Below are 12,824 nucleotides of genomic sequence, written 5' to 3' on the forward strand. Positions count from 1 at the left end.
TGGGAGATAGTTTTCCAAGACCTCTCTAGCTAAAGTGGCACCTCTCGCTCTCTCCCTTTGCCTTGCTTTGTTTCTCTTCATAGCACAGTATTACCACCTGGCATTATATTTATATAGCTATTTTGTTGTCTGTCTTTTCCCAGGAGAACGTAAGTTCCGTGAGGGCATAGACTGTCTTTTTGTTCAGTACTCTGGAGGAAGGTCCAGAACACTGTAGGTGCTCAATAATATTTACTGAGTTAACCTATAAATAGATGAATTTTTATGATCAGTAGAATTTAATTGGATAATAAATTGCTGAATATTGTCTTTTTATCTTTTCTTAAAATAAAATTTTGTTCTTTAACAAATACCTTTGGGTAAATGAACACACACATATACATGAGAATCCTGACATATACAACCTAAAAACTTAGTTTCGTTTTTGTGTTTTCCCTTAAGTTGTGATATTTCCCCAAATCAAGAGCACCTAATCCCCTCTCTGCAACAGTATTTATTTATGAGAAAGTAAATGTGACTTTCTTTAAAAATCCAGGCATTTCAGCAATGTGGTTGCTCTTATCAGATAATCTCTTTGCACCTACTTTTTTTTCTTTTTAAATTTTCACTGTAGGTAATTTGTGGCATCATCGGTTTCTGTCAGGTCTCTTTTCCTTTTACTCACCATACCTGTACTGAAAGATTCCTATATCATTGTACTTATGTGGGCAGCAACAGTCCATACAAACATATGTTTATCACTTTTCTTTATAATTTTCTCCAGGAGGACTGCTCGTCGTGCTATGGTGTCTCATGAAATACCGTTATAGGTAGTATAGTCATTTAAACCAAGTCCACCCTCCTTCTTTTTTCTAAGGAATCATAATGAAAGAAGAATCTGAATCAGTTTATATTTCATACAGGTGAAGACCGTTGTTAAATCTAGCTTCTCTTTTTCAGGTAGTATGAGTGGTACAAATGGCACTAGAATTATGGGGTAAAGTAATTTAAAGCAATAGTTCTCCAAAAGATGGGGAACTCCTCCTTACAGGACTATTCGGAAACACTGAGGAAGTGTTTTCAAGAACCACACGACCCTGTGTTGAAGATAGTAGTGGCCAGAGAGCACCTTACCGATGGGAGTGGAGCCTATGTCTCAGGTGTGTAAAGTAAACGCTTGAGAATCACTCACTGGTCAGGCATTCTGAGAGTTAAAGCAAACAGAACACATGAAACTAAAAGATGACTGGTTTCTATCTATCCTCTACTCTTTATTTCAGGGTTGTTTTGTTTTGTTTTGTTTTGTTTTCTCTCTCTCCTTTTTTTTTTTTTCTTTTGGTCCCCCAGACCCTGTTTGCTAGAATTTTATGGAACTTTTAAACTGTAAAGGAAAATATAGGCTGATGGGAAGAGGGCACTCCGCAGGGCAACAGGACAAGTCTGTAAAATCCAGAATGAGGTTAAGAGATGAAATTTGAATATGCTTGTTAGAAATAGAGAAAAAATGGAAAGATGTGAACAGGTTACTAAACCTCATGGCCAATTTAGTGCATCTTTAGTAATTGTTTATTATAGTAATAGTTTTCTGACTTACAAATTCTACCATTATGATTTTTAAAGTTTTATTTATTTGTAAGTAATCTCTACACCCAACGTGGGGCTCCAACTCACAATCCCAAAATCGAGTTTCATGCTCTCCCAGCTGAGCCAGCCAGGTGCCCCATACAATTATGATTTTTTTTTTTTTTTAACACACTGGGCTCCTTCCTAACCAGTCTGCATCAATGTGAAATTGCTCTGGGGGGAAAAATGCTAGAGAGACACAAGTTATAACTAGACAGGTTTTTGTCCAATATGTAATCTATTCCTCCCTGGTCCGCCCAACCATACACACAGAAATAGGTGGAGATTTACTCAGTGGTCATAATAATTATGGGAGTGAGAAAGGAACTGAAATATATTAAGTGTCTAGGATGTGTCAAATACTTTACATATCTTGTACATTATCTTGTGTGATTTTAGCAATTCAATTTAGATACTAATATCCCAGTTTATATGTGTCTGTGGGGTTGTGCTATGGCAGCCCCAGCTAACGCACTATCCCATCATGCTTCCACTTACTACTCAACATGCAGTCCTTATGAGTGATCCTGGAAAGCAGCACACTAATTCTTGTCCCTAACATTTTGGGGGTGGGGTGGGCAGAGGGAGAGGGAGAGAGAGAATCTTAAGCAGGCTCGATCTCAGAACCCTGAGATCACGACATGACCGAAATCAAGAGCTGGACAATTAACCAACTGAGCCATCGAAGTGTCCCTCTTGTCCCTAACTTTTTTTTTTTTTTAAAGATTTTATTTATTTATTTGACAGAGATAGAGACAGCCAGCGAGAGAGGGAACACAGGCAGGGGGAGTGGGAGAGGAAGAAGCAGGCTCACAGCGGAGGAGCCTGACGTGGGGCTCGATCCCAGAATGCCGGGATCATGCCCTGAGCCGAAGGCAGACGCTTAACCACTGAGCCACCCAGGCGCCCCCCTCTTGTCCCTAACTTTTATCCAAGCTAGAATTACTGCCTGATTTTCTTCATCCCTTGCTTAAAAGCATAGGGTTTTGAAGTCAAACAAACCTGGCTTCAAATCCCAGCTCCATTCACTTAACAATCATGTAGCTTTAATTAACTTCTCTAAGACTGTTTTCACATCCATAGAATGGAAACACCAACTGCATTCAGTCAGTATGTAGGTAAATGAGGTAGTGTACGTGATATGCCTAGTACCACTCCCAGCACACAGTATACATTCAATGATGAGAGTTATAATTATTATCCATTTTTCAAAGCTCCATTAATACTTGCTTCTTAAGCATTCTGGCCTCCTTGGGCCACCAGCCAAACTTGAAGAGAACATAGAAGGGAATCATGGAGTCAAGTCTGGACTTGACTACAGAGTCTTGATGCCACTGAAAATGTTGGAGTTCATGTCATAAGCCATGGGGAACCTTTCAGGATTTTTGAAGAGGGAAAAGGATGACCAAAGCCATGCTTTAGGAAGGACAAAGCAGCAGCCGAATGTAGGTGATCAGGACAGACAGTCTGCAGTAGTGACTGGTCCTAAAAGATGGAAGGAGGGTGGTACCCCTATAGGGGAATAGAAAGTGGGGACTTGTTTAGAGAAATATTTCAGACATACTCTGTGGGGCTGACAACACAGTGCACACAGAAAGATAGGAGAGAGGCAGAAGCAACTCCAACACCTTAAGGCTGATAGAGTGGTAGCACCACGAACACAAATGTGGAGGCCAGGTGAAGGAGAGTACAGGAGGCATCGAGCTGATTTTAACCTCCACATTCCACACCTTGTGCTGATCCTACCACTGCCTCTCGCCCCGTATCTGCAGTCTGATCAGGGCAGTCTCCATGCCCTTTCCTTCCAGTAAAATTTCAAGAAGCCATTCCAAAATTAATTCACACTGAGGCATAGAAATCTTTCCCAGGGGCGCCTGGGTGGCACAGCAGTTGGGCGTCTGCCTTCGGCTCAGGGCGTGATCCCGGCATTATGGGATCGAGCCCCACGTCAGGCTCCTCTGCTATGAGCCTGCTTCTTCCTCTCCCACTCCCCTTGCTTGTGTTCCCTCTCTCGCTGGCTGTCTCTATCTCTGTCGAATAAATAAATAAAATCTTAAAAAAAAAAAAAGAAGAAATCTTTCCCAAAGGTTATTTGCATTTTAAAATGAACAACAATGAACTCTAGATAACTGACAAACATAAGTGAGGTATGAGATGGAGCGAGCATCTCCTTCGACACTATTATCACCATACATTTCCCTTCCTATTTGCTACAAACACTTTGTCTGGCTGCAATCTGGCACCATCCCTAGACTTGGACATTAGTGTTGTGTCTAAGAACCCCTTTCTTATCCTAATACTGGATGGTGTTCAATGCCACAGGAAAAAAAAAAAACTGTTTTCATTGCCTGTTTAAAAGATATGAAGCATCAGCACAGAGCAGCGAGACTGGGAAGGTCCATGATATACCAGTGTCTGCCACCTTCAGACAGTTCTAGGTCATCTGTCATGCTACAAGACATGCCAAGGATAAATCCAGCAGTCTTGTCCAGCGATCATTTTCGATTTCCTCCAACCCTTGTCTTCCCTAATTAAATCCACCTCCTTTGCCCTTTGCAAGGGTATGAAATAGAAACTTCTTACAGTCTTCAAAATAGTTTTTCACAGATTAGAAAATAATTTAAAATTCATTTTTTTTCATTCTGGGTTATTCTGATTTTTTTTTCGCATTCTGTGTTCAACCAAAATTCACAGGGTGACCATGTGCTTACACTGCAGAGGTGAGGGAAGGAGGTGGATGAGAGAAAGAGGAGGGTGAAAATCTGATGTCACACAATTCCCATCCTCAAGGTGTTCTCGGTTCAGTTCATCTTCATTCACATCTGTGGATTACCTCTGTGGCTCTGATCCTTGAACCTCCCATAAGCCTCTTTAGGTTTCTTTTAAATGTGAGAATCCATAGCAAGGGGTGCACATTTTCAAAAGGATCTGGCCCATATGGAATCTAAGTGCCTTACCTCAGTGCTTCTCATAGGAGTTATTCCCAGCCATGCATTGTTTGTAAGTATGTACATTGTAATATGTGGACAAGCAAGGGTGAGGCTGATTTATTTAAATAGTTGTGGTGCTGAATCATTCTACAGATTATTTATTCTGAATTTCCTATCATTTTCTGTCATATATTCATGACACAAATATTTTTTAACTGCCCTTCACCAAACACTGCACAAAATGAGTTAAAAAGCAATGATCATGGTGCTATAGAAAATAGTAAAGCAGTTCCACAAAATATTAAACATAGAATCAGCGTGTGATCTAGCAATTCCACTTCTGGGTGTCACCCAAAAGAACTGAAAGCTCAAACAGATTCTTACACACCCATGTTCACAGCAACATTATCCACAAGAGCCAAAAGGTAGAAGCAAGCCACCCGGCCACTGAGGGAGGAATGGATAAACAAAATGGAGTCTATACATACAACGGAATATTATTCAGCCTTACAAAAGAAGAGTTTTTGACACATGCTATAACATGGATGAACTCTGAAGACGTTACGCTAAGTGAAACAAGCCAGTCACAAAAGGACGAATGTTGCATGATTCCACCTACATGAAGCCCCTAGAACTGTCAACTTCATAGAGACAGAAAGTAGAATGGTGGTTGCCAAGGGCTGAGGGAGTGGGGAATCAGGAGTTATTGTTCAGTAGATGTGGATTTTCAGTTTGAGAAGATGAAAAATTTCTGAAGATGCATAGTAGTGACAGTTGCACAACAATGTGAATGTACTTAATGCCCCCTGTTCTATACACTGAAAAATAGTTAAGATGGTAAATTTTATGTCACATATATTTTATCACAATTTCTCAAAATAGTAAAAACATTTAAGGATATAATAGAAGAAAATATTCCTGAAATAAAGAAATATGGGGGGGGGAATCATCAGAAATCATCCCTCTTCTGGAAGCAGGTACTTTATTTATTTTTTAAGATTTTATTTACTTATTTGACAGAGAGAGAGACAGCCAGTGAGAGAGGGAACACAGGCAGGGGGAGTGGGAGAGGAAGAAGCAGGCTCCCAGTGGAGGATCTGGATATGGGGCTCGATCTCAGGACCCTGGGATCACACCCTGAGCCGAAGGCAGATGCTTAATGACTGAGCCACCCAGGCGCCCCTGGAAGCAGGTACTTTAAAAAACTGTGGCAATGATGCAGACACAAACCAAGACACAAAGAGAGAACAAGCCAGGAAAAAAAATCTCTGTGACCTCAAGTGAATAAGTACATGGAGAGCATTTACAGCTGTGTGTCCGACCTCGTTTTCATTATCACACCATGTAAGGAGAATTTTCAGACATTTCTTCCCTAACTGTCCCCTGATGAAAGTTTAAAACCACAGCTAAACGCTACATCTGTTTATGTACTATTAGGGTCCTTTACAAGGCCACAAACCACTGTAATATCTAAGCTATTTCCCTCCCCCAAGAACCAATTTTGCCCTCTTGGGGGTACTATCACGCTCTTGGGGAAGGCATGATTTACTGTATTAGCCACTCTAAAAACGGGTGCCATGACAAATAGCAAATCTGACTGAAATAATCACAGGACCAGGAATGCTCACATACTAACCGACGCTAAAATGTGTCGAAAAGTCTTATGTCGATATTAAAACTTTCTGCACACTACTAAACTCCTGAACGAAAAGTGAGAAATTCATCCTTACTGTCTTCAAACATCTGGAAGTTGTGACTGTATAGATACACCATTTAGATGACTGACAAAATTTTGAAAAGTTTAATTCAGATATTTGGTATCATGTAAATAATGTAGCATTACCACTGCTGTTTAACATAACTGTGGCAGAATTTACTTTTCTATATGGTACAATGACATATACGGATTTTAAAGAAAAGCTGCATAATTGTGAACTAGAATTTAAGGAGCCTTAAAATTCTGCTACTCTAAGTGTGGACCTTGGGCCAGCCTATTACCACATGGGAACTTATTAAACATGCAGAACGATAAGCTCCGCCTTAGACCTACTGACACAGAGTCTGTAGTTCAACAAGATATCCAGATAATTCTCACGCGTATTAAAGTTTGAGAAGAACTACCTTAAAAGACAACTATCAAAATTCTTCCTTAACTCAACAGAGCATTTTATTTTTTAACCAAGTAGATTAATTACTCCACTCATACTACAGAGCCTATAGGAAATGCAACTAGAAAAAGAGCATACAAAATTGTTAAAGAATCAACATACAAAACATGCAAGTTTCTATCCTGGGGGCTACCTCTGAAGGTAATTCGGGTAGTTACTTAACTCACTCTGCACTAGCAGGGATGGTAGAGAACAGGTGAGTGGGTTTTTTAGGTGCCCACTGTTCCCCTTCAGAAGCAGTAGCAGTGGGCCCTATCACCAGAGCTTTGACTAGCAAGGCTCTTACAAGCCTTAGCTTTCTAGCACAGAAGGAAATGTCCTGTGAGAAGCAGGGGTAACAAAGGGTGGGATTCTCCTTTCTTCATAATCCCAAGTGTTATGTCCAAAAATGGCTTCTCCCATCCACTAGCCCATCCACTCTCATCAGTTCCACCAGATAGCTTTACTATTGTAGGTATGAAAGATTTTCCTATGGTCTTCTTAAAATAGGAAGGCTTATGTGGTTACCAACTAAAACCTTATCAGTTAAATCTGAACCGGAAGTAGGGGGTGGCCAGGTGTGACCTAGAGAAAGGCAAGGACCCTGGGGGAATCAGAGCCCTGGAAAGAGGTTGACCTCTCCCCATAGTACTCGGCTAATATCCCAGTGGCCTGGTGGCAAGGGTACTAGCTTTAGAGATAACACCCTCAGATTCAAATCCAATCTCTGCCACTTACTACCTAGGGGATCTTGAATCAATTGCTCAATCCCTCTGAGCCCCAATTTCCTCACCTATAAAATTACTCCAATGCTATTAGGAGGGCTAAATGAGATCTTGCTGGTCAACTCCCAGAATTAGTGTTTAATAGATGTTAATTCCCTGCTGCTAACTCCCCCAAAGGAGGAAATATGTTCATCTACTAAATTTGGAAGGAAAGTGTTTTACCTCACAGTCCCAAATTAAAGGAACAGGAAGTGCTTTAAGCAGAAACCACATATGCTAGCTTTAAAGAGCGGCTTCACCGAAACCATAGGGGGCATGATGCTCTCTCAGAGCCTGTTAAAGATTACATAACTCTGAAACTGCCAGTCAGCAGAGAGCTGAATTCCCCTCTCAGACGTATGCATGTGTTCTCCTCTCATAGAAAATAGTGGAAATTCAAATTGGTTAAAAGCATACCAAACCACCAAAATATCTTAGTTCACAAGAAATCACAGTACAATGCCTATAAGTAAAATTCACAGTAACTTTGAGGTAACTTCAAAAATTGATTTAAGAGATCCAAGAATCTTAGAAATTTTAGAAAACATCCCACGGCCCATTTTGACTACATCAGCCAAGGTCAAGGTAACATCTACAGCCCACTTGGTTAGAGTTATCTGCCTTTCTCACCCTCAGGCGTTCAGCATCAGGCCAAGTTCAGCCTCCTGATCTTCCTGTTAACCTGGGGGGGAAGAAATCGAGAAGCCACCAGATCAGTCAGCTGTAAGCCAAAGGGAAATGGTTTTCTCAGGAACAATTCATTCCCTCTTTAGCGGCTCTTTAACTTCTGAGAGGGTTTCTTTGGTTCTTTCAGGGCAGAGTAGAAGGAGAAAAGTTTGCCTCCTTTCCTCAGTAAGGAAAAGTCTGCATCTGGGCAACTAAATTATGCTGACCGTGGTCACCACCTCCATGTTGGAAAGGATGCTGCCAAACATTTACCGTCATACGTGCTGTGCACTGATTTCTTGTGCCACTCATCCCAGACTGACACTTCTGTGGTCCCAGGGCTCTTCACCTGTACCTTGCCCGACTGTGTCTTTAACTGAAGCCAAATAAAAAGACTTCAGGATTCTCTTCATGTTTCGATGATCTGTTTGGTTGATCCACTCCTCTACCAGAGATTATTGAGGGTAGTGAATAAGCCTTGCAAATGTTTCTCTCCTTTTACTGTCTAAACAACCTACTATCTAAGGTAAAAAAATATTTCACCTGCCCAGATAATGTATTTCTTTAGATGGCAGATTTAAAGTGGGGGAATATATATGAGCACCAAGTGCTTAAAATGTACATAATAAATGTCATCCTCTTTGGGACACACCCACCCCTTGACAGCCAGTTTACAAATCCACTAATCCCTGTGGAGAGAATCTCTAATCCACCCTACCTAGAAAAGCATTTTTATTCACACAAAATTCCTTCAGATACTTTATACAGATTGTCATAAATCTGGGGGTCCAACCAAGACATCAAATTTCAGGGTTTCCCTCATTCATAAAATTGTCTTGTAATACTTGTCTTTAATTTTACAGGGGTAACATAAGAATTAATGGGGGCATTAAATGAGTGAGAAAGTATACCTCTAAACCCACACTCAAACCTGGGAGATTTCTGCCTTCGAGTATCATAGTTCTACATCACAGACTAAAGATAAATTGTTATATGGGACTTATGGTACTTCCATCAGGCATCCTACCCCTCTCCTCAATCAGCATCTTAGTCCTTCCTGACCCTTCAAGGCAAACAGATGCGATTCATGGCTACTATCAAGCTATAGAAATATCCCAGATTATTTCCCCAAAAACATAGCCCCCCAATATTTTGCCCCCAAACAAGTATGATCACCCAAATATCATAAAGTGATTTCAAAGGAAGGAATCTGAATATGGGGGGAAAAGCTTAGCATTTAATATACTTTTTCATACTAAATATCAAATAATAAAAATATACCTTTGAGTTTGAAGAGCCAAGTCATAGAAATACGTAAAGGCAAATCAATTGTTTCCAGCTGTAATCAGCGATAATAAACCCAAGTACGTGAGAGCATGAGAAAGATGATCAGTTTCCTTTTGAGGTTACATGATAAGCAGCAGCAGTTAAGCAGCCTGTTTCTCTAAAACTCGGCGTCTGACCTCGTGGCAAGAAGAGGCCAGCCCCTCTCCCTGTCCCCTTTATAATGTCCGCTGTCGGTTCAGCACTCTAGAGGCATGGGGGCGGGGGAAGCTAAGGACCTATTTTCTAAAATACAGAATACAGTCAAACGGCCATTCGAAAGGGATTGCGTGGGCACGGAGGAGGGGCGGAGGAGGCGGCGGGGAGGGGGCAACGAAGACTAAGTTTGTGGATTTTTTTCTGCATACTGGAAATTCCCAAGCCAAAAAGGTACCAACCCGAGTCCCGGACATTCCCCTCGAGGGCCGGCTCCAAGACCTGGACTGGAATCCCGCAGAGGAATCAGAAGCAAATCTAAAACCAAAACATTTTTCTTAGGGATGCCTTTTTAAAATCTCAATGAATCCACACCGGGTGTTAGCGTTGCTTCCTCATCTGATTCACCTTTTCTTATTTAGCTTTTTTTCTGTAGGTCTTCAAGGGGGGGTAAGGGGGGGGGAGCGCGATACTTTCTACGACACAGCTTTTCAAACTATGGCAGTCAAAAAGTAGTATCGCTATCATGTGCCTTCAATGATAAAGGATAATCTGAGACATAAATAAAACTGTGGTTCTGTAACAAGATTACGTTATTTTCACTCGGGCAAGGGCCGGGGTAGAGTGGGGTGAATTTAAACAGAGAATGAACTATTGCATAACATTTAAAGGATTTTGCCTATGACATTTGGTTTCACTGTGACTCCTTTTCCTTTTGGGACACTTACAACTGGAATCCCTGTACCGCTTCACACCCCACCCCCGACCCCCACCCCCGCAGTGTTAAAATCCAGCTTTATAATTAGACCGGAAATGTCTGATTCTCCAATAGGAATGGGCATGTAGAGCTAAACACCAGAAGGTCCTTGAAACTTTAGCAGAAGATCGTTCTTCCTGACTTCCTCGCATTTAATGGTGAATATTATTATAGCAAAAGATGAGGCACACCTAGGTGTTGTGAGAGACCCAGCCCTGTGTGAGGCTCCCTGCTCAGTGTGGAATCTGCTTGAGAGATTCTCTCTCCCCCTCTGCCTCCCCCCTACCCCTCCCTGCACTCGTGCTCTGTCTCTCAAATGAATAAAATCTTTTTTTAAAAAAGCAAATTATGATACTTAAGTTCACTTTTTTAAAAAGTAAAAATGTGGGGCGTCTGGGTGGCTCAGTCAGTTAAGCGTCTGCCTTTAGCTCAGGTCATGATCCCAGGGTCCTGGGATTGAGTCCCACATCATGCTCCCTGCTCAGTGGGGAGTCTGCTTCTCCCTCTCCCTCTGCCCCTCCCCTGCTCGTTCTCTCTCTCTCTCTCTCTCATAAATAAAATCTTTAAAAAATAAAAGTTGAAATGTAAATATTTGCACTTTCAAGAGACAGGTTAGACTGCACTTGGAAGTGCATTTTGTGCCCTTCTACCTTGTGTAGCCTATAAACTTCCGCCTTCAGCAACCCTCTTCTCTTCCACCACCCCCTAGCCCCCAGAATTCCTAGGTGCTCCTAGTACTCAGGAACTAGGTCTCACTTTCAAAGAGACAAAGAACACCTTTGAAAAATCCCATCTATTTATTGCACACTGAGAAGTCAGGAATTCTCAGGGCGCTGAGACCACACTGCAGACATAAACCCTGAAGAGACTACTGCTTAGCGCGAAAGAACGAATACGCTTAAAGTAGAATTTCTAGCATAAGCAACTAACGCTAATCAACTGAATTCACCCAGATAATGCTGAGCATGGGGGCGGGAGGGGGCCGATGTTAATTTTCCTGTGCTTCTCTCAGTAATTGCTTTTTCCTTTAATAGGACCCAGAAACAGACTCATCTCTGGCATGTAACATGGATATGTAAAGGCTTACCAAATATTCTTTTTACACCCCATGTATCAATCTGAAACTTAATTCCTGAAGCCAGGAAATGTCAGTCAATTGGTATTTAATAAAATGATGGTTGTTCAGGGAGCCAGCCACCCAGGGCTGCCTGGGTGGCTCAGTCAGTTAAGTGTCTGCCTGCGGCTCAGGTCATGATCTCAGGGTCCTGGGATCGAGTCCTGCATTGAGCTCCTTGTTCAGCGGGGAGCCTGCTTCTCCCTCTGCCTGCCACTCCCCCTGCTTGTGCACTCTCTCTCACACACAAATAAATAAAATTAACAAAAAAAAAAGTAAAAAAAAATTATGGTTGTTCAGAATGGTAAAATGGATCATATTGGAACACCAAAGATCTGTGTTGTATTGCTAATGAAAGGTTACTCTTTATAAGAAAACTTCTAGAAAACATAATTTGTGTAGAAGGGCCTTATTATGGATTCTCCCTTTCACAAGTAGCATCAAATCAATCATTTGAGCTCTAGAATATGAGGAGATCCACTAAATGAAATTAATGCCATCATTCCAAAATAAAAATCCATGGTTTAACCCAATGAAACTGTATATAAACCAGTTTTAATATTTTATTATAAACCTAAATGTCCAACCATAATGACCAACTTAAATAATAATAGCATTAGCTGAATTATTGAGCAGACTTTTATAATTCAGTTATGAAGACTAACTAGAAAAATATTTGTACGTTAAATTGAAAAACACAGATACAAATTACATATTATCTGTGATTATAGCTATGTGGTTTTAAAAAAAACCTGGAAGAAAATATACCAAAATGCTAATGCTTACCACATTAGATGATAGAATTAATGGATTCTATCCATAGATTTTGTCTAGATTTTACAGTTTTTAAAAATAATGATGTCCTGGGGCGCCTGGGTGGCACAGCGATTAAGCGTCTGCCTTCGGCTCAGGGCGTGATCCCGGCGTTATGGGATCGAGCCCCACATCAGGCTCCTCCGCTATGAGCCTGCTTCTTCCTCTCCCATTCACCCTGCTTGTGTTCCCTCTCTCGCTGGCTGTCTCTATCTCTGTCAAATAAATAAATAAAAAACCTTTAAAAAAAATAATGATGTCCTTTATATTTATAATGGAAAATATGTTATATAAACAAATTATATTATTTGGCTGACATGCTAATATTCACAACTGTGGTACTGGCCCTAAAATAAACTTTTCAGGAGAAATTAAAATATTGTATCTAATTGTTCTGAGAAAGATATAGGTAATATTCCAAACTCCACACTTAAAGGCATTTTTTGGGAACACATGGGTGGCTCACTTGGTTAAGCATGGGACTCTTGATTTCAACTCAAGTCATGATCTCATGGTTGTGAGATCAAGCCCCATGTTGGGCTCCACGCTCAC

This window comes from Ursus americanus, chromosome 4 (assembly GCF_024610735.1).
Source record: "Ursus americanus isolate L20-20 chromosome 4, mUrsAme1.1.p, whole genome shotgun sequence".
Taxonomy (NCBI): Eukaryota; Metazoa; Chordata; class Mammalia; order Carnivora; family Ursidae; genus Ursus; species Ursus americanus.